The 26,708-nt window shown below is 39.7% G+C and overlaps 1 protein-coding gene across 15 annotated transcripts in view; it reads right to left on the bottom strand.

Annotated features, from left to right (window-relative positions):
• Positions 1-26,492, bottom strand: part of EPB41L2 (erythrocyte membrane protein band 4.1 like 2) — a 207,729-nt gene extending 181,237 nt beyond the window's left edge. For 13 of the 15 annotated variants that reach the window (XM_082729641.1, XM_082729655.1, XM_082729644.1 and 10 more), the window contains exon 1: positions 26,282-26,440. The gene's annotated coding sequence lies outside the window, so the exon portion shown is untranslated. Of the gene's footprint in view, positions 1-26,281 lie in introns of all 15 variants that reach the window. The other 2 variants (XM_082729642.1, XM_082729646.1) reach the window with 2 other exon arrangements.
• Positions 26,493-26,708: the final 216 nt, after the last annotated feature.

Below are 26,708 nucleotides of genomic sequence, written 5' to 3'. Positions count from 1 at the left end.
AGCATCCAAGAGCTCACTTGGGTAAAAAGACCATCTTATATGGGAAGTTACTTGCTAATCTTCTAGTTTAGAGAGAGATTCAGGACTATTTAAAGACAGCAACCACAATACAGCAATGAGCAAAGCCAGAAAGACAACGAGCAACTAAAATGCTATTGCAAACTCTTACAGGTAAAATAAATGCGTAAAATCTCTTTATGGCCACTAAACAAGGAAAGTTATGGAACTCTCCTGCCCACAGCATTCACAGAAAGTTCATCACATACTTTTTTCCCCTTTCTAAGATCTAGTGCCTAAAAATTTGAGAAAAACTTTACATATCACCTTCTGCTTCCCCACTCAACACCAACGCCTTGATCTTCGAAATGTGGTCATCATATGATGGGTTCTCCCAAACGCAGTCACCAAATATTTACTGAGCTCTTCTGTGATAGATGCTATCAGGGATACAAAGACATTAGTGACCTGTTCACTATTATCAAGAGCCTTATAATCCAGTGGAAAATAAAAGATGTTTCCACATTTAAAAACAAAACAAAACAAAAACTTCCAACAATGTAGATGAGCTTGGCGTCAGACCAACTGAGTTAAAAACCTAAGCCTTGACCTTTTAAGACTTTAGCTCTCTACACCTCAGTTACCATGGATAATGAAGACAATACCTCCCATAAGGTGTGACTATGGGGTAAAAATGAAACAAGCAACGTGCTTATTAACACAGTGACTACTGCAAAGCAAGCGCTCAAAAGTCAGCAATAACCTTGTCGTTATATTACAACAGAGACACCAACGCTGCCCCAGTGCAATAAATGGCACCAAAGTGAGGAGCCCAGGACAGAATCTCTTGCTGAGGGGATCGAGCAAGTCCCCAGGAGAGTTGCTCGAGTCCAAGTTGCATCTTGAGAGAAAAGGTCTTGCGAAAAGTGAACAAAGAAATCTGAGTTTTATAACCTCAGTCCAAAGCTAGCTAATTTGTTTTGCGGTCTGGGCACTGGGGGAAATATCCAACATTTTAGGTCTCGGTTTCTTCATCTATAACTTGAAAAGGCTGAATTAAGTGACTGCTAAAATCTTCTAGAGCCAATATTCAAAGATTTGGTGTAAGAGCCTGGTAAGGCAGAGTTAGAAGGAAGGAATCCTAGATACAATTTATGGCGTGGCTTATGAGAATTCAGAAAGATATATAACTGTACGAAAGACAGGGAAGAATCTTCTTGATAGAGCATAGGATCCAAATGGGGGGTACCAGGGGATGAGACTGCTAATTTTGACTCCCCTTCCTGTACAAGGGACCTACTAGAGGTTCCCGAGCAGGAGAGTGGCTTACTAAAAGAAGAGCATCTAACCAAAAGGAAAAGAATGTGACAAAACAGCATAGGGAGCAGAATAAACTGAGATATGAAGATTAATGGGGTGACAAACAGGAGACTGAATGGATGGAATTCTGGGGTGATAGAGGGAAACAAATGGGAGCTAGCCATGGAGATTTACAAATCCCCAAATTCTTGCCCCAAGTCTTTAGATTTATTAATTTGGTTTTAGAAAAGCCCCTTAAATCCTCTAGGTTTCCTTACAGAATCAAACTTTCATTTCTTCCAATTCTAAAATTCTAGGATGCTAGATTCTGATACAACTAATCTGGATTGGGGCCCGAGCTTTTTCTCCCGCAAAGGTCCCTGGATGATTTTAATGTACAACCAGGGTTGAGAATCATTGTCTCAAGGCAGAGAAAGAAGACAGGAACAGTCAACAACTACTTAACAGAACATGTCTAGGTAGGCCAAAAGCAATGGGAATAGGATTCTCGGGTTCAACTGGCAGGATTTGACTTATCCTCAGACTATAAGGAGGTCAGTTTTCCCACTGAGGGCCAGGAAGGAGGTAAGGCTGTCAGTGTTCGGTAGAAAACCAGTTGTTGTCAGCTGGTCATCTCATTCTTCTCCATGTCAAGAATCGGTTTCAAATACCAATTATTAAGTCAATTCACAGAACTCTCAGTACTTTAGAGATTTTTATACAATAAAAAGATGATAAAAAAGCAAAAAACAAACAAACAAACAAAAAAGATGATCAAAGTCAGTCAATTTATTCACTTACTTCAAAACAAGCAAAATATTTTAATGGTCTGACTCTATTAAAACTTCCATTTCGTTGACTGGTTTTCATTTACCCCACAAGTATCTGTATGTGGCTTGCTTTATCTACATCAGTCACTGGGAAAAGACAAGCAATACATAGTAAGAATATATAAATTTAAACAGTAAGAAAAATCAGTCTTTTCAGGATTTTAAAATCCAACCTGGTAAGTGCCACAACACTTCTTGGTAGACACAGGAAAGAGATACATTAACTCTACTTATAGAAATCAGAGACTACTTCACAGAAAAGCTGACATGTGAGCTGTGCTTTTTACAGGGACCAAGGTTTAAAAGAAGTGGCTCTTAAGCATATAAAGGCTTATCATTTTTTTAAAATATCAGGCTCAACTATTAATTACCATAATTTCTTTTCTTCAAAAATGTCACTTATCTTGAAAAGGCCAAAACATCTGAGGATCTTAATCACAGAAAAAAATCTTCTATAATTTTTTTAAAAGATTTATTTATTTATTTATTTATTTGAGAGAAAGAGCGCGTGCAAGTGGAGGGAGAGGGACAAGCCGACTTCCACGCTAGACATAGAGCCAACAAGGGGCTTGATCTCACAACCCTGAGATCATGACCTGAGCTGAAATCAAGAGTTGGATGCTTAACTGACTGAGCCACACAGACAACTCTTTAATCATTTCCAATGGACATTTCAGAGAAGAGCAATGACTTTATCAAGAATTCTATTTCCTTAAAAATATTTGTGTAAAAATAAAACATACACAAATATATACACAAAGACACACAAAAACAAATATCAATAAAAATATATGACAGGCTATAGTTACCTATGTTCAGGAATCAAAGGTATAATGAGGGTAGATTTTCATTTTGGTATTTTCTTTTTATTTCGAATTTACCTGATCTCCATTTGTCTTTACATAAGCAATTTTACCGTATATATTCCCTATATGACACCTCAAATCCTTTGCTACAGTGATGGAGAAAATAAGTACCTCTCTAAATACACAGTCTGGTATTTCTCCCATAAGAGACACCAAGCCTGTGTGGTGTTATATAGACAATCCAGGACAGATTTCAATTGCACTAATTCACAATTCATTAATATCATGAATGGGAAAGAAATAAATCAAATTCTTCCAGTTGGTGTCACCATCTGGAAAATTGACAGAATGAACTTTATTTACTACATATGGCCATATTCATAGTTTCTGCAGTTAAAGCAAGTTCACATATTGTTTAAAGTATTGGCTTTTGTTAAAACAAAAACAAAAATTGATGGTCTTCTTGTAGATATAAAAATGATCTTATGAGGTTATCTTACAAACCAACCACGTCTAACACTGAAAAGGAATACTTCTAACTAAAACAGTATAATCTCTTATTTACTCCAAAACTTAGCTCAATGATGAATACATACAGAATTCCATAGTACTTCTTTCTATTCTCAGAGAAGAAATGGTTTTTGAAAACACAGTATTTTGTTTTTATTAGTATAGTATGCAGCTGTATTATTTGTACTTTTGCCCAACATTCAGTAAATGTTCAAAGTTATTAAAAACTGGCAATCCGCATTTAATACTTAACAAAAGAGGCAAGATAGTGACTACTGAGGGCATAACAATAAAACTGAGCCACATTTATTCTGGAAAAGAAAAACCTACTAAACTGAAAAGAATGATTGCTTATGGGATAACCATTCTCCACATAAAACTGTGTAAGGGAAAAAGCCAATTTAGATAAGCAACATGTTTATTAAAATGTCAGACAGTAACTTCCCAGAGGCTTAGAAACATGACGTAAGTCTTACGATATTCAAAACAGATCTTCACAAATTCAGTTACACATTTAAACTCCTGATGAAAAAAAAAAAAAAATGAAAAATAAAATAAAATAAAATAAAATAAACTCCTGATGAAACTTCATCTGTTTACCCAAATCAGAGGAAGTAAAGGTGTCTGCAGGAAACAGAAAGCAGCTCACTGTTCCAGCATTATGAGGCTGACCTTCTCCATGTGGAATGTTGAGGGGCATTACGTTGGGATAAATGGCAAAGGTTAGGATACAAACCCCTTCTCAGCTTCCTGAGGATGGACTTTAGAAATGTGAATTGTGTTGAAACTCTTGCTTTTCCAAACTCACAATCTTTTATCCATGGCCCAGGAAGCTGACCATCAGATTAGGAAGAAAGTAATGAAGATGTTTCAACAAGACAAAATCTGACAACATTCACTCAAAATATTTTGTTCTGGGACACCTGGCTGGCTCAGTCAGAAGAGAATGCGACTCTTGATCTCACAGTCATGACTTTCAGTCCCATCCTAGGTGTAGAGATAACTTAAATAAACTTAAGAAATATATGCTCCAGTGAAAACCAAATAGTAAGATAATTGTATAGATGGTAAGAAAAAAAAAAATTGAACATAAAATGACAAAAACTTCAAGATCACTAACTTCACCCTGCTTTCCTATCTGTTGATGAATTAAGACTTTGGTAGCAAGATGTTACACTGCTCTATGGCACTTTTCTGTAATTTGTATTATGGCTAATAAAGATTTGACCCTGCTCCCCAAAGGAAATTTTACCACCTTTAAAGAAACATATTCCTTCCTTTCAGAGTCTGATAGGATCAAGTCAAATGGACTTAGGCGGCAACTCGAAGGGGCTCCCATTGGCCAAAGCTGAGACAATTTGAACATTAAAAGAATGACTGAATTGACTGTACTTGATTGAAATACAATAAATATATAAAAATCCACAAGCCAATAATGACACTCAAAAAAGAGAAAGACAAAAAAAAACAGGAACTAACTCTTACACTAAAGGCTTATTCTGAAATGTGGTAAAAGGAAAAAATTTTAATCCTGCACTTCAAATAAAAATAGTATTTCACAGTAATCAAATAGCCTGCATTGAAAAAGGAAAGCTCTTTTGCATAGAAAATTGCAAGCTTATAAAGTTGAAGGAATGATAAAACTTGAAAAATTCCAATTTAGGGTACAGAGTTTCAGTCTTACAAAATGAAAAGTTCTAGAGATTAGATGCACAACAATGTCACTGTACCCTTAAAAATGGTTAAGATGTTAAATTTTAATGTTATGTGTATTTGATCACCACTCTTCTTTAAATCCCATTTTATGATCACGTTGCCACCCCCAATGAGATAACTGATTCAGGTAAGAGTGACTAATGGATAATAATATTTAGATGAAAGATGGTAAGGAAGTTGATGTTTGTATGATGCCAAAGTCTCATTTCTCCCAGTTTATATGCTACTCTCAAAGGGGAAATATAATTTTATAATGAGGAGCTCTATCTTTATCTGAATCAATCTTAGCTACATAATAATGAAAAACATGATACGGCCCCAGTAAGATGTAATATGAAACATACAACTTGGCTATGAAATACTCTTACCAAAAGTGTTATTCTCCATTAACTGAGCTGATAGCTCTAAATTTTACATCGTGTTCAATAAGAATATGGAAGACTACTTTGAATACCACCACATGGAGATAATCAGACAAAGAGTCTGAAGAAAGAGTCAATAAGAAATAGTCTACTAGACACTGGGCCGCTGCTTGTACCTCTCTAACAGATCACTGTCATGAAAAGACAGTGAAAAGGGATGGGAAAAGGACTATTTTAGATTACAAGAGACTTAAGTGACAAAACCAACAACCAAATGTAATATGTGCTCCTTGATAGGATCCCTATTTGATAAATAAGCTCTATAGGATGTCACAGGGATGACTGAAGACATTCTAATACAGACTGGATATTAGATACTATTAGAGAACTATTGTCAACCAATTGTTATATATACGAATAGTGTTCTGGTTAAATGGGAAAATGTCCATATTCTTTTTACAAATATATAATAAGGAAATTAGGGTAAAATGTTCCATAAGTTATTTAAATTACTTTAGAGAAAAAATATATGGTAAAAAGTCAATGCAATGAAAAAGAAAAGTATCTAGACAACAATCATCAATGGCTGCTAAAAACACACTAGTCAAAAACTTGATGGGAAATTTACAATGAATAGATCAGGCTGACTGATAATACCTGAATCCACTGATCAAACTTCATCCCAAGAAGACAGCCAACCACACACTCTCTTGAAGAAATGCAGTAAGAAACAAACACAAATTTGTGTGAAGAATTCTCCAAACCACCACCATCATCAGAATTAACCTTGAATCTGATTAAGCCCCAAATCTACCTACCAATATAAGAGGATATTCACAAAAGAGAAACATATTAACCACCACCACAGAGATGCAATCAACAAAATCTAAAATGTGGGAAATTCTAAAGAAACAACACAGTTTCTTCAACAAAGAAACGGAAAGAAAAAGAGGAGAAAGAAACGACATATTAAGATATTTAAAAGACATATCAACAAAATGAAATGCAGACTTCATTTGCATTCTGACATGAAAAACCAACCATAAAAACATTTATGAAACAAATGGGAACATATGAACACCCATAAATATTTGCTATTAAGGAAATATTAAGTTTTTAGATGTAACAATGGATTTCTGATTTTGGTTTTTTTTTATAACTGCTCATCTACTGCAAACATATAAAAATGTACTTACAAGTGAAGTGATATAATATCTAGGACTTGCTTTAAAACCATCCAGCAAGGGGCACCTGGGTGGCTCAGTCAGTCAAGCATTTGCCTTCAGCTCAGGTCACGATCTCAGGGTTCTGTGATTGAGCCCTGCCTCTGTCTCCTTGCTGAGCAGGGAGTCTGCTCTTCCTCTCTGCCCGCTCCCCCGCTCCCCCCCCCTCCGCTGCTGCTCATGCACTCCCATCCACTCTCAAATAAATTTTTTAAAAAGTCTTTTAAAGAGAATAAATAGGGGTGTCTGGGTGGCTCAGTGGGTTAAGCCTCTGCCTTCGGCTTGGGTCATGGTCTCTGGGTCCTGGGATCCAGCCCCACATCAGGCTCTCTGCTCAGCAGGGTGCCTGCTCCCCCCCCCCTGCCTGCCTCTCTGCCTACTTGAGATCCCTCTCACTCTGTCAAATAAATAAATAAAATCTTTAAAAAATAAAATAAAATAAAGTAAGTAAAATAAATAAAACCACCCAGCAAGGTACAAGGTAGGGAGACAAGTGTCTGGCAGCATGTAGATGACATAAAATTGACCATATGTTAATAACTAGCTAGAAGATGGGTTCATGAAGATTCATTATTCCGTGTTTTATAGGCTCCATTACAAAAAGTTAAAAAAAAAAAGAAGAAGAAAGCTGGCAATGAAGCCCTGTCAAAGCACCTTTACCTATTCATGGAATCTTTTTCATCTATGACCTAACATAATAAATACCAACTAAAGTAAAATAAATTCTAACAAAAATTTACCAACACAGACAAAAGAAAGAAAACAGTTTTAAGACCTATGCCACAAGGCTCACCACAAATGAAAAAAGGGAAGAGCTTGGTGAATACAGTGTGGACCGATACCCAACTTTTACAAAGTGTTCTAAACGGTGCAGGGGTGGGGGGTAGTGGAACTAGGTGGAGGTATATGGATGTACATTGCACTATCTTCTCTATTTGTACATCTGAAGTTTTTCATGATAAAAAGTGATCACCACAGAACACATTTACTTGATTTTACTTGATTTGCCACATATATTGGTTGTGCTTTCTGACTCTGTGTCTTCCCACTTTTATCCTTTTACTTGCAACCCCAAAGTGGTGGGGGGCGGGGTGGCTAGTCACCAACAATACTTGCTTACTGGGTGGGAAATTTAACTAGCAAAACTGAAATGTTTCCATATTGTGCTAGAAAAATCAAGACTGATTCTACTGTAAAATGTCTCACTTTTAACTGAAAACCTGGTTTGTGGTCTGTAGAAATTACTAAGGAATCTGCTTTCTCCCTTTCTTTTTTGGAAAGGAAGCTGGACTAAAAACTCTTGTGTAATTTGTATTTGGATGTGGTGTTTGCAGAGGATTATTATCTTCCCAAATTTCTAAGTGATTCCATCTGTTTTTATGGGAAATTTGGCTCAAGATGATTTGAGAAAATGAAGAACTAAGTAAGAAATCCAATCGCCTTTACAATTAGTCTTGGTATACTCTTTGAGTGGTTTTAAGAAATAACAGAACCAAAAACGTATTCATAGCAAAACAAAAACAAAAAACAAAAACAAAAATTTTTAAGTGGAGCTGAAGCTAATAAAAACCATCTATGTAACTATCAATTTACAAAACAGAGGAACAGGTTAAAACTATGCCACAGTGGGGTGCCTGGGTGGCTCAGTGGGTTAAAGCCTCTGCCTTTGGCTCAGGTCATGATTCCAGGGTCCTGGGATCGAGCCCCACTTCAGGCTCTCTGCTCGGCAGGGAGCCTGCTTCCTTCCTCTCTCTCTGCCTCTCTGCCTACTGTGATCTCTGTCTGTCAAATAAATAAATAAATAAAATCTTTTAAAAAAAAAAAAAAACTATGCCACAGGATAAAATCAGCAAAATAAAATTTATAGGAATGATATAGGACAAACATTCCAAATTCTTCAAAAAAAAAAAAAAAACTACAAGGAAATAAAAAAAAGAAAGAGACCCAACCTGTAAGAGAATCACTATTCCACAATGTATGCACCTAATTTGGATCTTATTTCAAAAAAAAAACTGAAAGAAAACAAAAACATATTGGAAATCTGAACAAAGTGAATATTTGATGATATTAAAAATTAACCATTAATTTGCTTAGGTGTAATAATGATATTATATGGCTTAGTCAGTTAAGTGTCTGCCTTCGGCTCAGGTCATGATCCCAGGGTGCTGGGATCAAGCCGTGCATCAGGCTCTGCTCTGAGGGGAGCCTGCTTCACCCTTTCCCTCTGCTTGCCACTCCCCATACTTGTGGTCTCTCTCTGTCAAATAAATCTTTTTTAAAAAGAAAAAAGAAACATATATCAAGGGTCACCTGGCTGGCTCAGTTATAGCAGCATGTGACTCTTGACCTCAGGGTTGAGTTCAAGCCCCACATTGGGTATAGAGATTACTTAAAATAAATTTTTTTTTAAGATTTTTATTTATTTATTTGACAGACAGAGATCACAGGTAGGCAGAGAGGCAGGCAGAGAGAGAGGAAGGGAAGCAGACTCCCTGCTGAGCAGAGAGCCCGATGCAGGGCTTGATCCCAGGACCCTGGGACCATGACCTGAGCCTAAGGCAGAGGCTTTAACCCACTGAGCCACCCAGGCACCCCTAAATTTTTTTTTAAAGAAAGATATTTTGAAATATATGAAGATGGAACAAAAAGATGCCTAGGATTTGCTTCAAAATAATCCTGTTGTGGGTGAAATCAATAGGGATATAGATAAAGCAAGGTTAGCTGCTGGTTGATTGCTATTAAAGCTGGGTGATGAGGATGCACTGGGTGGGGAGACCCATCATACTATTCAATTTCCTTGGTATATATTTAAAAGTCTCCAAACAAAGCTGTTTCATTTAAAAAAAGGAAATAACAAAGGTAGCCTATGCAATTTTTAACTTTTTAAAAAATGTTAATATCTAAAAAAGAACAGTGAGATTTTTTATCTAAAGGAGAATATTAACAAATAAATTTAGAATTAGTATTTCTCATCCTGAAATAACACTGACTGCCTTACAAAAATTAACAAGGCAAGAAACAACAAACGTTGAAGAGGATGTGGAGAAAGGGGAACCCTCCTATACTACTGGTGGGAATGTAAGTTGGTGCAGCCACTTTGGAAAATAGTGTGGAGGTTCCTCAAAAACTTAAAAATAGAGCTACCCTATAACCTGGCAATTGCACTACTGGGTATTTACCCCAAAGGTACATATGTAGTGAAAAGAAGGGCCATCCGTACCCCAGTGTTCATAGCAGCAATGTCCACAGTTGCCAAACTGTGGAAAGAGCCAAGATGCCCTTCAAAAGATGAATGGATAAAGAAGATGTGGTCCATATATACAACGGAATATTACTCAGCCATCAGAAAGGATGAATACCCAACTTTCGTATCAACATGGATGGGACTGGAAGAGATAATGCTGAGTGCAATAAATCAAGCAGAGAGAGTCAATTATCATATGGTTTCAATTACTTGTGAAGCATAAGGAATTACACGGAAGACATTGGGACATGGAGAAGAGAAGTGAGTTGAAGGAAATCGGAGAGGGAGACAAACCATGAGAGACTGTGGACTCTGAGAAATGGAGGGTTTTGGGGGGCGTGGGGGATGGGTTAGCCTGGTGGTGGGTATTAAGGAGGGAATGTATTTCACAGGGCATGTATTAACACTGGGTGTTATATGTAATCAATGAATCTTGGAACACTACATCAAAAAGTGATGTACTGTATGGTGACTAACATAACACAATAAAAAAAATTAATCACATTATTAAAATTTTAGCAAGTCACAAAATGAGAATCATAAAATCTTAAGACTTGGTAAGCTCAAAGTCCTACCTCCCACCCAATGAATGGTCCTCCCACCTCCCAACAGGCAATTAGCAGTATCCGGCGGAGGTCCCTCAAATCCTGGGAAAGTCACTTCCTCCCAAGACAGCCCACTCCAGTCTGCCTGCTCCAATTGTCAAAAAGCTCCTCTATTTATACCAAAAAGGAAACTTTCCTTCTCCATAACTGTTTTACCCATGAAAAAAAGGGTTATTCAACCACAGATCACAGTCATTCATGAGTTGTAAAATCAAGTTAGTAAAAAGTTGACTGCAATTATTATTATTATTATTTACTATTACATAGAAAAGAAAATTTCAGAGTGAACTGCACATAGTAAAGCTAAGACCTACTTTATGAAGCTTGTTTCTGTTCTTCCCATACACAGACACACACACAGACTTCCATACTGATAAAGGGCCAAGATATAAATATGCCTTATGCTGGGGTTTTGTCCAAAAAAAAAAAAAAAGTTAGAAACCCATACTCAACAGGCACCTGGGTGGCTCAGTCCATTGAGTGTCTGATTCTTGGTTTCAGCTTGATCTCAGGGTCCTGGGATGCAAGCCCCAAGTAGAGCTCTGTGCTCAGCAGGCAGTCTGCTTGAGATTCTGTCTCTTTTCCCTTTTCCTCTGCCCCTCCCCCTGCTTGTCCTCTCTCTCTCTCTACAATAAATTAATTTTAAAAAGAAAGCAAGCAAGCAAGCCAGTAAGCCAGTGCTCAAAAGATAGCTCTCAAAACACCACAACAAGTTGCTTGCCCCTTCAGTCATCTCAACAGCTAGTTCCTCCTATTGCTATGGTTTCTCCTAACCTCAACATCCCAGGCACCCTTCAGAGACAATGCTTCAGTTTGTCTAATCTTTCACTCGTTTTTATCAAACATAGTATCATGCACTATGTAGTACATACGACATAGTCCTTAAAATGCAGTACCTAAAAACCAACAAAATATTCCAAGCCAAAACAGAATCATCGGTTACAGCCCATATTCCACCCTAAATATTTCACATATTCGTTTAAAAACTTCCTTTAAGATACCGGTAGAGACTCCTCAAAGTGAAGAACACTTAGCCTAGAAAAACTGTTAACAGATTATGATAGCAGGTGAAGTCTTGGGTGACACAAAATGAGTCAAGAGTCAAAGGCTGAGGACAGAATCCCAGGAATCAGGGAAAAGCTGAAGAGACCGCGAGAGGAAAAGAAGTCTTCAAAGACCAGAAGTAGAACAAAGCACTGAAAATGTCAAAAGAGAACTTCAAAGACAATGCTATGTCAAGAATGTTAGAAGAAAGCACTCAACAGATTTGACCACAGGGCCTTCTATTACCTAGATTAGAGTAATGGCAGCACACTGCTGAGACCACAAGTCAATACTTTTGTACTGAGAAATACAAAGGCATCTATGTTTTAATGTATCTTCACATTGAAAAGAAGGCCAACACAGCACTATCTTAAAACTCTTTCAAGGGGCTGATAATCAAGCAGACTTAACATTCATTTCCCAAAAAATTCATCTTATTTAGTTCAACCAGTTCTGTAGCTAATGAGACGATCTGTATACAGCTTATTAGATTTCCCTACCAACATCCATGACATCTGTAAATCTGATCAGCAGTCCTTGACTGTCATCATAAAAATCACTGGCAAAAAAAAAGAAAAAAATTTAGATAGGAGATAACCAAGATTAAAATTTCCGTAATAATCACTGCCACAGATTTCCCACAACTGAACGGCATTTTCCCAAAACTACTGTGAAGATACCATGAGGGGCCTCTGGGTGGATCAGTCTGTTAGGTGCCTGCCTTCGGCTCAGGTCATGATCTCAGGGTCCTGGGATTGAGCCCCATATGGGGCTCCCCGCTCAATGAGGTGATCTGTTTCTCCCTCTCCCTCTGCCCCTCCTCCTCCATTCATGTTCTCCTCTCTCTTCTCTCAATTAAATATTTTTTAAAAAGATACCATCAAAGCTTTATCAAATATTTTGCCAAAATCCTATGTCTATGTTTTTCCTTTAAGGAAGAGCACTCTGTGGACTTTCTCCACAGAGATGAATGAATGAACCACAGACATTTTTAGGACATAATTCAGGGCACCTGAACCATTTAAGAGAAAGACACAAGAAGCAACATCACTTCCCCAGTGTCACACTTAGGAACTGATTGAACTGGGACTTGGGGCTAGAACAATTTTCTTTTTACCCTTTGCTCCTTCCAGGAAAAGGGGGAAGAAAAAGAAGTATGAGGTACCTGGTTTGTTAAAATCCCAGTTACTAAAGACCGAGGACAAACTCCCACAAAGTCTTTTCTTTCTGAACAGATCAATGACACCTGAAGCTCCAATACACCCGACACTTCAAGGTAGTCAAGCAAAGGCAAAAATTTTGATCGTTCAATAGTACTTTGAACTACTGACTTCAGTAACTCCTCTGTGACCTGTCAACATTCCAGATGGATTCAACATTCCATTTAAAAAAACAGTTGGGGGGAAAGTAAGACAAACATCAGCAGTTACCATCTTGCTAGGCTCTGTATGCTTCCACCTGTCCCCCTTTCTCCTTCATAACTATAGCCAGTAAAGAGTAGAATCTCATTGACTGCTTTCCAGTTTCTGAAGGAAAACTACCCAAAGTGATCAAATTAAAATTACACACTAATGCAATAGTGTGGTATTGGCCATGGTTCAAAATAGTTACCACCAGGGAGGAGAATGCAAGTAGGAATAGGGTATGAAGAAGGAATTTACATGTATTTCAGGGATAATATAGGACAGCAGTTAACGACTGTAGGCTCTGGAACCAGACCTCCCAGGTTCAAATCCCTGCTCTGCCAATAGTTAGCTGAGTGACCCTGAGCAAGTTATGTAACCTTATGGTGCCTCCATTTTCTTACAGGTAAACCCATATCAAGAAGACCTACCCCACTGGGTTACAGCAAGGATTCAACAAAAACACTAAGCAAAGCACTCCTAAAACAGTATCTGACACATATTAAGTATTTAAGAAATGTTATCAATATTTTCTCATTTAACATGTAATGTCTTTACAAAGAAAATAAACAATACATTAAAATATATTTCAACCAAGTACATTTTAAAATAATTCAGCACATAATGACTTTACAAAGGAAACATACTAAACTGTATTTTATTTAAAAGTAAAAAATTAGGGCCGCCTACCTGGCTCAGTCGGTTAAGTGTCTGACTCTTGATTTCAGCTCAGGTCATGACCTCAGGGTAGTGAAATCTAGCTACACAGTGGGCTCTGAGCTGGGGGTGAAGCCTACTTAAGATTCTCTTTCTCCCTCTGCTCCTCCCCACTCACACACACTCTCTGTCTATAAAATAAATTTAAATAAATGAATAAATAAATGTCAAAATTAAAATATACAATAAGCTACCTCTCACATAAAAATCCTGCCTTTATTAATTAGGAAACACATTTCAGCTACTAAGTGATTGTCAGCTTCAGCTATAGGGCCAACCTTTTGATTTACAGATAGGATTTATGAACTAATATATGATCCACATTTGAAACATGCACTTTACCCTCTACACTGCCAGACCATACACATGGCAGGTTGATCTGATTTCACAATAACTGTGTAGTCCCAATAAAATTCAGTCAGCTGAAAAAAAAAATGTTTCACTTGGTCTTTTTCCAACATATTGCCAACTAAACCAAAGAAGAATGAGAGAGAGAGAGAGGGAGCGTGGGAGGGAGGAAAGGAGAAAAAAGGAAAATCTAAAATCATTCAAGTCTGGTGTAAATATAGGAACCATTGGGAGAAAAATGTATATAGAACAGCTATACTACCTTGAGAAGATACTAGAATTTGAAGATCAGCTCTGATTTGGGTTAGAAAGTATTAGGGATTTTTAGCAGTAGCCAAAGCATTTCCTATGTCTACAATCCTACATTTAGATGAAACTGATTTCATTGATCGAAACAAGAGTCAGTTATTTATTCCAAAAACATGACAACCGACCATGTAACAAAGAAACTAATTTCTCTAATTCTACAAAAGCAGTAATGAACTTGAACTTCATTTTGGGAGACTAAAAAACATGTGCCAAGAAGATGGGGCAGGAGGAAATATCTAACCTATCTACCAATGAAATTAGATGATGTCTAGAACTTGCTTCGAAATAATCCCAGGAAAGGGGAGTATCAGGAGTGGAAAGGAAAATATAGATGAGACGCGACTAGCTATGGCCTGGCAATTATCAAAGCTGGGTGAGGGTCCTTGGGGGTCACTGTGCTAGTGTTCTCTCTACTTCTGAATATATCTAAAACTCTCCATAATAAAAAAGTTTAAACATAAAGACACTCTTCTGTAACTAAACAATGGGACATTCCTTCTGCAAAAAGCCGTTTCAATGAATAACCAGATACTGTAAAAAACACGAACTTTAAAAAAAATCCACCAACCAAAAAAAGGTCCTGAAAATAGTGCCACATTATCTTTCACTGCTATCATGTGTGGTGCACAGAGCAAGTAACACACAGATAACAGGTCTATCAAATGTTCGAAAACCTACCCCCGGGTCTTTCCATTCAAGCTTGCAGCAGTGGGGACAAAAGTGAACTGGCCTCGATGAGGAGACAAGCTCAAGCCACATCTGTACCACACATGCTGCCCACATCTACGGCTCTTCATTGCAGAGCTGCAAAAGTTAAGAATATCTTCCACATACCTTTATTTTTCTGTTGCAGGTGGGGGAAGGGGGAGGAACAAATATATTCATATCCCCATATGTGTGTAATTTAAAACAGACAATCTTGGCATTAAGGAAATTAAGACGCAGGCCTTACTTATGTTGATTTTAATGGCTAAGATCCAAAAACAGTTCTGGTTACAAGCTCGTGGATAAACTCTTTGATTCCTTTGTCAGTAGACAGACCAAACTCATTTCTTGACACTTTAACCTTTTCCATACAAAATTTGTATTCATTTTATTAAGAAAAATGAGTTTTTCTTTTTCTCCTTAGGAGAAGCGGATTAAAGAAAATTTTTCAAGTAAGTTGCTCATTTAGCAGTTTTTCTACCAGAGTCCAAAAGCAATTAAAGAGAGCATACTGGGGAAAAGTGAAAAATTATCATAGTTTAAGTGGGCTCCCCAAATGAAGGGTGAATATGCACCACTGTCTAGCATACGACCCTGCCACATTTGCTTTTCAAATCCTAGTGAAGGCATGTGGCACCATTTTCTAATAATCTCCTAGGACTTCTACTTCCTTGTTTTTTTTCAACAGTATCTCAAAATGTTGACACATTTATTGAACTATTTTTGGAAGACCTAGCTCTGTCTACCTTCAGGGTTCAAGATACAAATAGATGAGAGCTACAGGACAGACCTCTAGCTACAAAACTTGGCAGGTTTCCTGAGTTCTCCAAGAAAAATTCAGTTGGCAACTCCATTAGCAGCAGAGGAGCACAGAGCAGAGGGAACAACTCAGGACACAAGGAGGCTTTGGGTGTGCCTGAAACTCCATTAAGAAACTGAGTGATTCTGGGTTAGTTTAACCTCTTCCTGACTCACTTTTCTACTCTGTGGGACATAGGGTATGAAATTGTTTTAAGAATCAAGTGAGAATGGGGTGCCCGGGTGGCTCAGTGAGTTAAGCCTCTGCCTTCGGCTCAAGTCATGGTCTCAAGGTCCTGGGATAGAGTTCCACATTGGGCTCTCTGCTCAGCAGGGAGCCTGCTTCCCCCTCCCCCTGCCTCTCCACCTACTTGTGATCTCTCTCTCTCTCTGTCAAATAAATAAATAAAATCTTAAAAAGAATCAATTGAGAAAATGTTCCAATGATTTACTTTAAAAAAGAAAAAAAAATTTACAAATTAAAACAATTTAAAAAAGAAAGAAAGAAAAGAAAACCATTAGAAGTCTACGCCTCAATCACCACATACAGTTTTATGCTGTTACTTATTAGGAGAAAGAAAAAAAATCTATCGATGACCTTGATGAAGAAAATGATATTTTGAACACACCCAATGTTTCTCAAACTTCACTCACATACCAACTTTATAGTTTTTGCCAAATCCAAACACTTAAAGACAAAGATATTTATCTTTAAATCAAGTTCCTTAAAAAATACCTACTTTATTTTACCCTTATGCTAAGTTAATACCAATGAAATCATAGGTTTGAAGCACTTGTCTGTTTTTCTGATGTATGCTGATACATATATTTAACCATTAAAAGAAAAAGATTCATCTGTATACTTAACTCATTTTAACATATGAATACAATTTGGGGAAATACTATCCTGATCTATTGTCTGTAGCACCTTCTACATTAAGGAAGAGAGTACCTGAATTTATAAATCTGTGTAACCCACCAAACAACAACAACAATTTATAAATCTGTGTAACCCACCAAACCACACACACATATGAGTGTTCAAGTCTTCTGGGCTTCCTCACACTGTACAGCCACTACCTTATTCAGAACTCTGTTTCTGTTACCCCAAAGTTCATGCAACAAAAACCCCTCATATGTGTATCTTCACATGAGTGCAATTCCCACCCCCTACTCATGCCCTAGTAGTGAAATTTTTCCCCTGAAAGTATTTACCAGAATCCATAGGAGTGCAAGTTTCCTCTACTCACTGAATCCATATTCAAAGAATATTCAAATACATGTATGCAAACCACATATCAGTCTAAAGATAAAGGTATTCAGAACACTCTAAAATCAGGTTGCCATTCCTTTTTTTTTCCCCTCAAAGATTTTATTTATTTGAGAGAAAGAGAGCACAAGCAGGGGGGAGCTGCAGAGGGAGAGGGAGAATGTGGGGCTTGCTGAGCCCAAGGCAGATGCTTAACTGACTGAGTCACCCAGGTATCCCAAGGTTGCCATTTCTGAAACATATCCACACTTTTTTTTTTTTTTAAGATTTCATTTATTTATATGACAGAGATCACAAGTAGGCAGAGAGGCAGGCAGAGAGAGGAGGAAGCAGGCTCCATGCCGAGCAGAGAACACGACGTGAGGCTCGATCCCAGGACCCTGGGATTATGACCCGAGCTGAAGGCAGAGGCTTTAACCCACTGAGCCACCCAGGCGCCCCTCCACCACACTTTTTACTGTTTTTTTTTTTTTTAAGATTTTATTTTATTTATTTGAGACAGTGAGGGAGAGAGAAAGAGCATAAGCAGTGGGAAGAAGCAGAGGGAGATGGAGAAGGAGCCTCCCCACTGAGCAAGGATCCCAAAGTGGGGTTCAATCCCAGGACCCTGAGATCATGACCAGAGCTGAAGGCAGATGATTAACCGACTGAGCCACTCAGGCACCCCTACTGTGTACTTTTAAATCTAATTCAAGTACAAACTATAAGACTTGTAAGCATTTGTACTGAACTAATCCTTGAATTTATCAAAAGGAAAAAAAAATACATTTGCTGAAGTCTTCCAGGAAGCACCTTCTTGTCCAAAAACATATCAGTCATCCACTCCCATCTACCCTAGATGTTGACTTTCTCTTTCTGAGAAAGTCTGACTTTCTCTTTCTCTTCATATATGTAGGAATATATATATATATATATAAAATCTGAAGTTCAACTGAGTATCGGGCATGGAAAAAAAGGACAATTTTATAATGGCTGCAGTCCTTACCAAACTGTGAGTACCACAGTCATCTTGGGAATTTTATTTTTATCAATTTAAAACCCTAAATCAGTGGATTGAACATGAGTTAATCTAGTCCCTCCCAAAACCACACTAAAATGACAGTAAGGAAATTTTTTTAAAGAAGGGGAGGGACCAAAAAAAAAGGGAAGGGATAGGCCAGCAGATGAGATATATCAACAGAATTTGAGAAGATGGAAAACAGATGTACAAAGTAACTGACTTAGCAATGCAGAGGAAGCCAAAGCTGAATCCGTTATTCTGGTGGAGGCCTACAAGAAGCAATCTGAGTACTGGGAAAGGCCCTGGGAACCTAGGAAGTAGAGGTTCCAGCAGCCACTGAGGGCTAAGGTGAAAGATGGAGCTGAAAACAGCAGGTGGAATGCTGAAACCCCTCCTCCTTTCTCCTTCTCTCTTCCAGCCTTTGCAGCCAAAAGACAAGAAGTACACTCTCCAGAGCAACTGAAGGAAGTCTCCAGACTTAGAAACTCTAGACCAGGAGAGCAGATGTGAGGGGTACACAGAAAACAAGGAGGCCCGATGACTCAGTCAACACATATTCACAAAGTGCAAACAGACAAAATATTCGTCTCCTTGCAGTTTACTCTCAGATGATAATAATACATGCTATAGAAAAAAGAAAGAAAAAGAGATTTAAGGCATACTAGGGTATGTGTGGGAATGGAGTTGTAGTTTCAAATAAATGATCACAGAATGTAAAGATCTGAGGGAGTTAAGGGAGTAAGTAATGCAGGTATCTGAGGGAAGAGCATTCCAGAGGGAAAACAAATACAAAGGACCCAAAGGACCATCACGTGGGTTAGACTGAAGATACTACACACAGGAAAAAAAAGAAAGAAAAAAAAAAAAAAAGAACATTACCAGAAAAAAAATTTAGTGACCAAGGAGCAGCTTGGAAAATAGGAAAAAAAAAATTCAGTAGGGAGTTTAGAAGAAAACACTGAAGAAAGCCAACAGCCAATCAAAAAGACAAAGAGATGGTAGAAGATAGAAACAAAAAACAAAAAACACACTAATAAAATTGGAAAGTCAATCTAGAAAATCCAACATCCAAATAAGAGAAGCTTCAGAAAGATCAAACAGAGGGAGAAATTATCATAGAGGAACATTTCTAAAAGACAAGAGTTTCCAACCCGAAAGAGGCCACTGAGTGCCCAGCACAATGAGTAAAAAACCTCCCACACCCAAAGCACACCATCATGAGATTTCAGAACACCAAGTTCAAAGAGAAAATCCTAAAAACGTCTAAAGAGAACAAACCAGCCACACACACAGAAGCAGAAATTAGAATTGCATCACTCCCTCTCAACAGTACTAGTGTGCCAGAATTCACAGGAATAATGCCTGGAAAATTCAAAGGTTAAGTAATCACTAACCTAGAATTCTATACCCAGCCAAACTATAAAAGCATTCACCATAAGAGTATAAACAGGAGGGGTGCCTGGGTGGCTCAGTGGATTAAGAGTACAAACAGGAATTTTAGGGGCACCTGGCTGTCTCAGTTGGTAGAGCAAGCGACTCTTGATTTCAGGGTTGTGAGTTCAAGCTCCACAGTGGTCATGGAGCCTGCTTTAAAAAAAAAAAAAAAAAGAAGAAGGCATCTTAAGAAAGCTGCTTAAAGAAATGCAAGGTTTCAAAAAATTCACCTTCTACTTGCTCTTTCTTGGAACCTACTGGAGGATATAGTCAAATAAACAGAGTTAGAACCCAGTAGTGTGGGAGCCCAGGAAGAAAGGCAAAAGGAATTTCCAGAATACAGCTGCACAGTAGCTCTAGAAATAAATCAGTCCAGTGAGATGGAAGTTTCCTAATCTCAAAAATAAGAACTGAACTAAAACAGCAGTTTTTTATCTTGTTTCCCAAAATGCTTTCAAAACCTGCTCCCAAAAATCTCTCTGATACTCAGACACACATACACACACACATACACACACATACACGTATACACACAGACTTTAGTAAGGTCTCAGACAGTTCATAAACCACACTGGACAATACCCTCCCCACTAACACACTCCACATCAAACACAATGAAACTAAATAATCTCAATGCTCCTTTCCGGTCCTCTGGGTGAATGAATCTAAGTTGTAGTTATCTGGTCAAAAAGAAAAAGAACATAAGAAGGGCGCCTGAGTGGCTCAGTGGGTTAAAGCCTCTGCCTTTGGCTCAGGTCATGATCCCAGGGTCCTGGGATCGAGCCCCACATCGGGCTCTCTGCTCTGTGGGAAGCCTGCTTCCTCCTCTCTCTCTGCCTGCCTCTCTGCCTACTTGTGATCTCTGTCTGTCAAATAAATAAATAAAATCTTTAAAAAAAAAAAAAAGAAAAAGAACATAAGAATTATGGCAAAATGTAAATTACATTTTAATTTAATGTCTTCAAGATAGTGGGATGTGTATTTATATGGGTAAAATCACAAAGAAAATTCAAAATTATGATTAAACTCCACACTGTTGCTATCATGATGTTGGTTCTACCTCAACAGATCTAGAAACCTGAATTCAGGGCTTAGAAAAGATGATAAGAGAGAAGATAATCAGAACTATATAAATAGTTTCCAAAAATCTGGGGGCACCTGGGTGGCTCAATTGGTTAAGCATCCGACTCTTGGTTTCAGCTCAGGTCATGATCACAGAGTCATGAAACTGAGCTCCCCTGTCAGACTCCAAGCTTAGTGTGGAGTCCGCTGGAGATTCTCTCCTCCCTCTGCCCCTCCCCCCGCTCATGCTCTCTCTTCCTCTCAAAATAAATAAACAAAATCTTTTTTAAAAAATCACAGTTATCTTGAAATAAGGCAATCAGAAGGTAACATGTCTTTATGTATTTGAAACTTTTTTTCGAAGAGATTGATAGTGCGGCCATAAAAGGAGCAAAGCAAGGGGAAACTGGCTTTTCAGTTAGAAATTAAAAGCTTTAGTTAAGATACAATGTTTTTTAAGATATGGGATGTGTATTTATATGGGTAGAATACATAGGAAACTACATGATCTAGACAATAAGGTGTCTACAGATGAACAGACAAATCACTTTGGAGCCCTTTCCATATGCCCTTTAGTTCTGGTTAAGAACTAGGAAGACGGAAAACCATCTCCACGATACTCAAGTTAGTTACATATGTAAAATGTTAACTTGGCTACCTAAAACAAAACCCTACTGAAGATACAACTTGAAGCAATAAAAAGATATTTCTTACTCCTCACATATATTCCATACTACTCTAAAGAGTATTTAGGAGGCAATCTATGTGCTTCTAGACCTTTGCGGCTCTAATATGCTTAAGTGAAAAAATACTAATATGCAAAGCAATATTTGTGAAATGAAAACATATTTCCATTTTATAAGTAATTGAGATTATGAAATTAGCCCAATTTCTATCTACAGGAAAAAAATCCAGAACCAGTATAAAATGTAGTATTGTTCCTATATTAGTAGGTAAGTGATGTCGCTTTAAAAATGAGAAAACTGAGGGGCGCCTGGGTGGCTCAGTGGGTTGGGCCGCTGCCTTCGGCTCGGGTCATGATCTTGGGGTCCTGGGATCGAGCCCCGCATCCAGCTCTCGGCTCTGCGGGGAGTCTGCTTCCTCCTCTCTCTCTGCCTGCCTCTCTGCCTACTTGTGATCTCTGTCTGTCAAATAAATAAAAAATAATTTTTTTAAATCTTAAAAAAAAAAAATGAGAAAACTGAGAGGCACCTGGGCGGCTCAGTCAAACGGCTGCCTTAGGCTCAAGTCATAATCTCGGGGTCCTGGGATCGAGTCCTGTGCGCTTCTTCCTCTCCCTCAGCCCTTCTACCCCACTCATCCTTTCATTCTCTCTCTCTCTCTCCCTCCCTCTCTTTGTCAAATAAATAAATAAATAAAATCTTTTTTTTAAAAATGAGAAAACCACTGAAACCCTCCTTAAAATAAATACTATCTCAAAGACTGGGTATTGAGAGAAGTTATATATAATCTATCCAAGACATGAAAAACACACATTGAAGAAACCCACATAGATCTCAATTCAACCACAAAGCAAGGGGAAACAATATCCACTAGCCAGAAAAGTAAATCCCCTGTATGAAATATTGCCTACATGACATTTCTACATGAAATAGTACCAGGTTCTACATCAACTCCAACTTTCAAAGAATCTTCATTAAAAGCACTTCTAAAATATTCTACAAAGGTTTAATGAATAGATCTGTCAAATATATTGAGTACAATGCTACAGATACTTCACATAACAAATACATATATATGTACATAAATATATTCCCTCTCTCATACAAAATGCACACCTATACACACTTTACAGAAAAGCTTTAAAAAGCATTCGTTATCACTATCAGTTACTTCTAGCTATTAGAGAGGAATTCTCTCTTTCCTTTTTGGCTTAGCTGTAACTTACACAAAACTATAGTATTTATACTTGGAGGCCATTCCCCTATAGCTAATGATACCAGTCACAACTCCATTTTAGATTTTAGTTTGGGGCACTGCCCAGATGAATGATAGATATCTTATGAATATTGAGTTGCTGGTTTGTGCCAAAACATGGCATTCCCAAAGGATGCTCTGTCTGGAATCTGTGGGTGATTCATATACAAATCTTCTATTAACTCAAGCCTTCCAAAGAGTCTGGAAATGTCTGTGTGTTGGGGGGAAGAGGACAAGGGCTGAGACTGGATTTGCTGACTCCTAAAGGTCCAGCCCTGAGATTCCAAGATGCTATAAAAGGGCAGTAAATTAGGGTTTGGCTAGTATTTGCTAGACTACTGAAGCCAGCATAAACATTTACTTACAGCTTTTAAATCTGTAAGGGTACCCAGTGGTTAGGTACAGTAATTCTGAATCTGAAAAAGCAAACAAGGCCACTGGAAATGTTTCTAAATAAAGGTGGGGTGGGGGAGGTAGGCACATTTCCTTTGTTTTCTCCGAGTAAAACAGATTTTAGAAATACAAAATTTGACTCTCAGCAGTATCGATCCCTATAAACTACTATAGTGTCTTATTAAAAATATTAGCAAGGCATACTCTTCCAAAAAGGCGACACATGGGTTTCAAAAAGACTACTTCAGTTAAAAAACAAGGACAAAGGCCCATACTTTCCTGAGGAAACAGAAAGAAAGTGAAATCTTTAAAAATATTTAGCATTCTCCTATATAAAAATATAAACCCCACATTCCCAAATAAAATGGAAAAGATAAAAACTCTTGTAGTTCTCTAGCCACAGTAATATGAGAGTGGTGATTCAGAGCAAAACCTGAGGTTAAACATAACTATACAATATTACTAATTACAGAGTAATTTTACCAATAAATATTTTGGTTGAGGACTGCTTTGTCATCTTTACAAGTATTTTTAGTTGAAAGCAAATGGTTGGGTAGTACACATGGACATGGTTATGATTTGTAAAAATCTATTTTTACAATCTGGTGACTGGATAGGTCTTTTAAACTTGATTCTTTAGAACTGGTAATTTGGAAAGGGTAAACCACAGGAACGTTACGTTAAGAGGCAAAGTACCTAGCAAACTCACCAATTCAGACCAGCACAAAGCTAAACTGGAAAGCGCCAAGTGAAACTGGAAAGCATCAAGCGCTCACCAATCTAATAATGATGGGCCCAGAGAGTCACTAACGCCTGTATGTATGTTAACTGTACAAAAAGCTACCTCTCCAAATACAGTAAGAGCTCTCTGATTGTCCTTGTTATACATTTGCAGTTATTTTTTTGGTAGGCCTACCTTCCGATTCATCCCCTAAATCTGCAAATTTGCTTCTATTTGGAATTAAGTTTCTGATTTTAACAGATCCCCAGTTGCATACATGCCCAATTTAATAATACATACCCAGTTGAAAATATTCCATAACACCTTAAATTTTTTACAGAAGTTAGTAATAACTTCATTAAAATTTTAACTTTGTTAAATTATCACTTTTAATCTTTTTAAGCAATCCCCATCCAATTCAGATACCAAGAATCTGAAGCTGAGGGCTCAAGTCACCCACCCATTTTCTCTGAAAGGTCTTTGCACACAGTACTCTAACTACTTGGACTAGAGGTAAAAGATTAAAGAACTGTTATGACTAGGTCTTTCTTAAAGAAGGGTGTTTTAAAAGGAAAGAAACTGTCCCTCCCGATACTCTAAATGAGCAGTCTCTTGTTCTCAGCAGTCCTTCTGCACACAAGACCACTACTGACTTCAGTGGGAATTCTGCCCAAGAAGTGAGGAAGACAGGATAGGATTAAATGAGCCCTAAATCCACGCCATTGTTCCAAGTCATTACCACTTGTACAGTTCTCCAATAACCTCCAAAGAGTAGATATCCGCGGTTTGATGGTGGTTCCCAAACTGATCACTCCCGTTCTAACCAGTGACACAGCCTAGCTCTTTAAAAATTGCATCAGCCTGATGGATGGTAGTCGGTTGGCCCCTATCATAATCCAAGATTGCGTTGCAACGAAACCCCATTGGAGACTGCAACAGCAATCCAGTGATTTCTCACAGCAATGAGGCTGCAAACGGAAACTCAACAGCATTAAGTGCTATTGGTGTCCCAGTAAAACCTATCCAAACCCTGAGAATCCTACATCCCAGATCCTGTGGCCAAGAAATCGACTCAGTTTCCCTCAAGTATTAAACCCAAACTGAAATGTGATAAAAAAACTAAACTAAACTGCTAATTCTCCTACCGTATTATAGACAGAGAATATAGAAATAATGCATTCCGGTGAGGAAAAAAAAGGGGGGGGGGTGGAAAATATGGACGAGTAAAGAAAAAACTGTAAAAATCATTTAAAAAATAAATAAATAAAGCTTACATAACAGCAAGAAGAACAAGACTCCTGGCATGAGACCCCAAAGACAACATTTTGGAGGCAAGAAGTTCAGGAAACCGAGGAAAAGATGTGATTCGAAACAACAAATTTATATATATAATCTCCCCACAACTCCCTCTTAAAAACGGCTGCAGCGGTTATCGTATGGAGAATTCAATTTAAAGCACCCTAAATTAGTAGGAAGGGCCCCTCAAGAGACCCTCCCCGAAAAAAAAACAGACAGTAGGCGAGAGCTCTTCTAATCTCACCAAAAAACCCTGACCTCGGAAGAGGTGAGCGATTTTGGGAAGTGCGAGGACCGACGTCGCCCCCGCAGACAACCCGACTGCTGCGGGCGGTGGGGGTGGCAGCGTCTAGTTGGGTCCGTTCTCCTCCTTGTCTCTCCCCCACCCCCACCTAAAACTGTTCCCGACCCTCTGCCCCCAGCCCCAGCGGAGGTAAAGGAGCCATCAGTGCAGAGACCGCCTGAACTGTCGGCGTTGGAGGGACCGGAGCGCAAGAGTGCATCGCTCCCCGCAGCTGCCCGGGCCGCAGACGTCCTCTGGGACGTCGACGGGGGCGCGCGCGGACGGACGCCGGCCGGGACGGCTTGGCGCGGCGCGTGGGGTCGGCGCGCCCCCCTCGCCCAGCTCCCTGCAGAGCCCACGCGCGCGGCCGGCCCTGGGAGGAGCGGCGTCCTCGCCCGCGTTTCCTCTCCCCAAACCATCCCCCGAAGAACCCCGCCGCCGCCTCCCCGGAGCGCCGGCGTTGTGCTCCACGCTGGGATCGGCTCGCGCGCCGCGGCCCGCGCCCGGGATGGAGCCGGATTCCTCCTCCAGCCTCTCCGCGGGGCCCCGCACGCGCGACCCTGAGTCCACGGCACCTCGGCGGGGCCGGCGCCCTCCTCACCAAGCCCCGACCTCTCTTGGCTCGGACCAGACGTGGCCCCGACTCCCGGGAAGGGAGATGGGAGGTACCGCAGTGGAGCGGGGAAGCAGGAATCCTGCCTGGAGGAACAGGACCCGGACCTCGGGGCGGGAATGAGGTCCGGTAGAGATGGGGAGAAGAGGAGAGAGGAAGCCGCAGAAAATCCCGAAGCCGGTCGCCCTCCCCCACGGTGGGACCGTCCCGCCACCGCTTCCTGCCAGGGATCAGCTTCCCAGCTGCAGCCAGAGGAAAAATCCCAGCCGCTCCTGCAACTCAGCAGGGACTGGCCCACCAGTCCGGGCTCCCCCGGCCCGGGCCCGCCATTCCGCAGCCCCGCGAACCTCCTTACCCTGCACTGCACCTCCAGGGGCTCGCTCGCCGCGGGGACTGGTCCCGCTCCAGCCCCAGCCGCCGGGCCGCCGCACCGCCTCCTCCCTCCGCTGGGTTTCAAATTGAAATTCCCTGGCTGGGGCCGTCAGAGGACTCGGCGCTCCAGCCCCGCCCCCTCGCGGCGGAAGCCCCTCCTGCGCCCCCGCCGGACGCGCCCCCAGCGCGGAAACCCCCGCGGGCCGCACCACGCCCCCCCTCTCAGGCCACGCCCCCGGGGCGGGCCTTCCCGCGGGATTGGCCGCCGCGGTCGCCGGGTACCCAGAGCTGGAAAGATGCGTCTGGCGGTCGGAGCTTCCCTGGTTAATGACTGCATGTGTCAGGGCGCCAGGCTTTTTTTTTTTTTACCCGCTCATCCACCCTTAAGTCCTTTTTGCCAACTTTTAAAA

The sequence above is a fragment of the Mustela nivalis genome, assembly GCF_964662115.1.
Source record: "Mustela nivalis genome assembly, chromosome: 5".
NCBI lineage: Eukaryota > Metazoa > Chordata > Mammalia > Carnivora > Mustelidae > Mustela > Mustela nivalis.
Note: the sequence above shows the minus strand (reverse complement) of the source record. Positions and strands in the feature narration are given on the sequence as shown.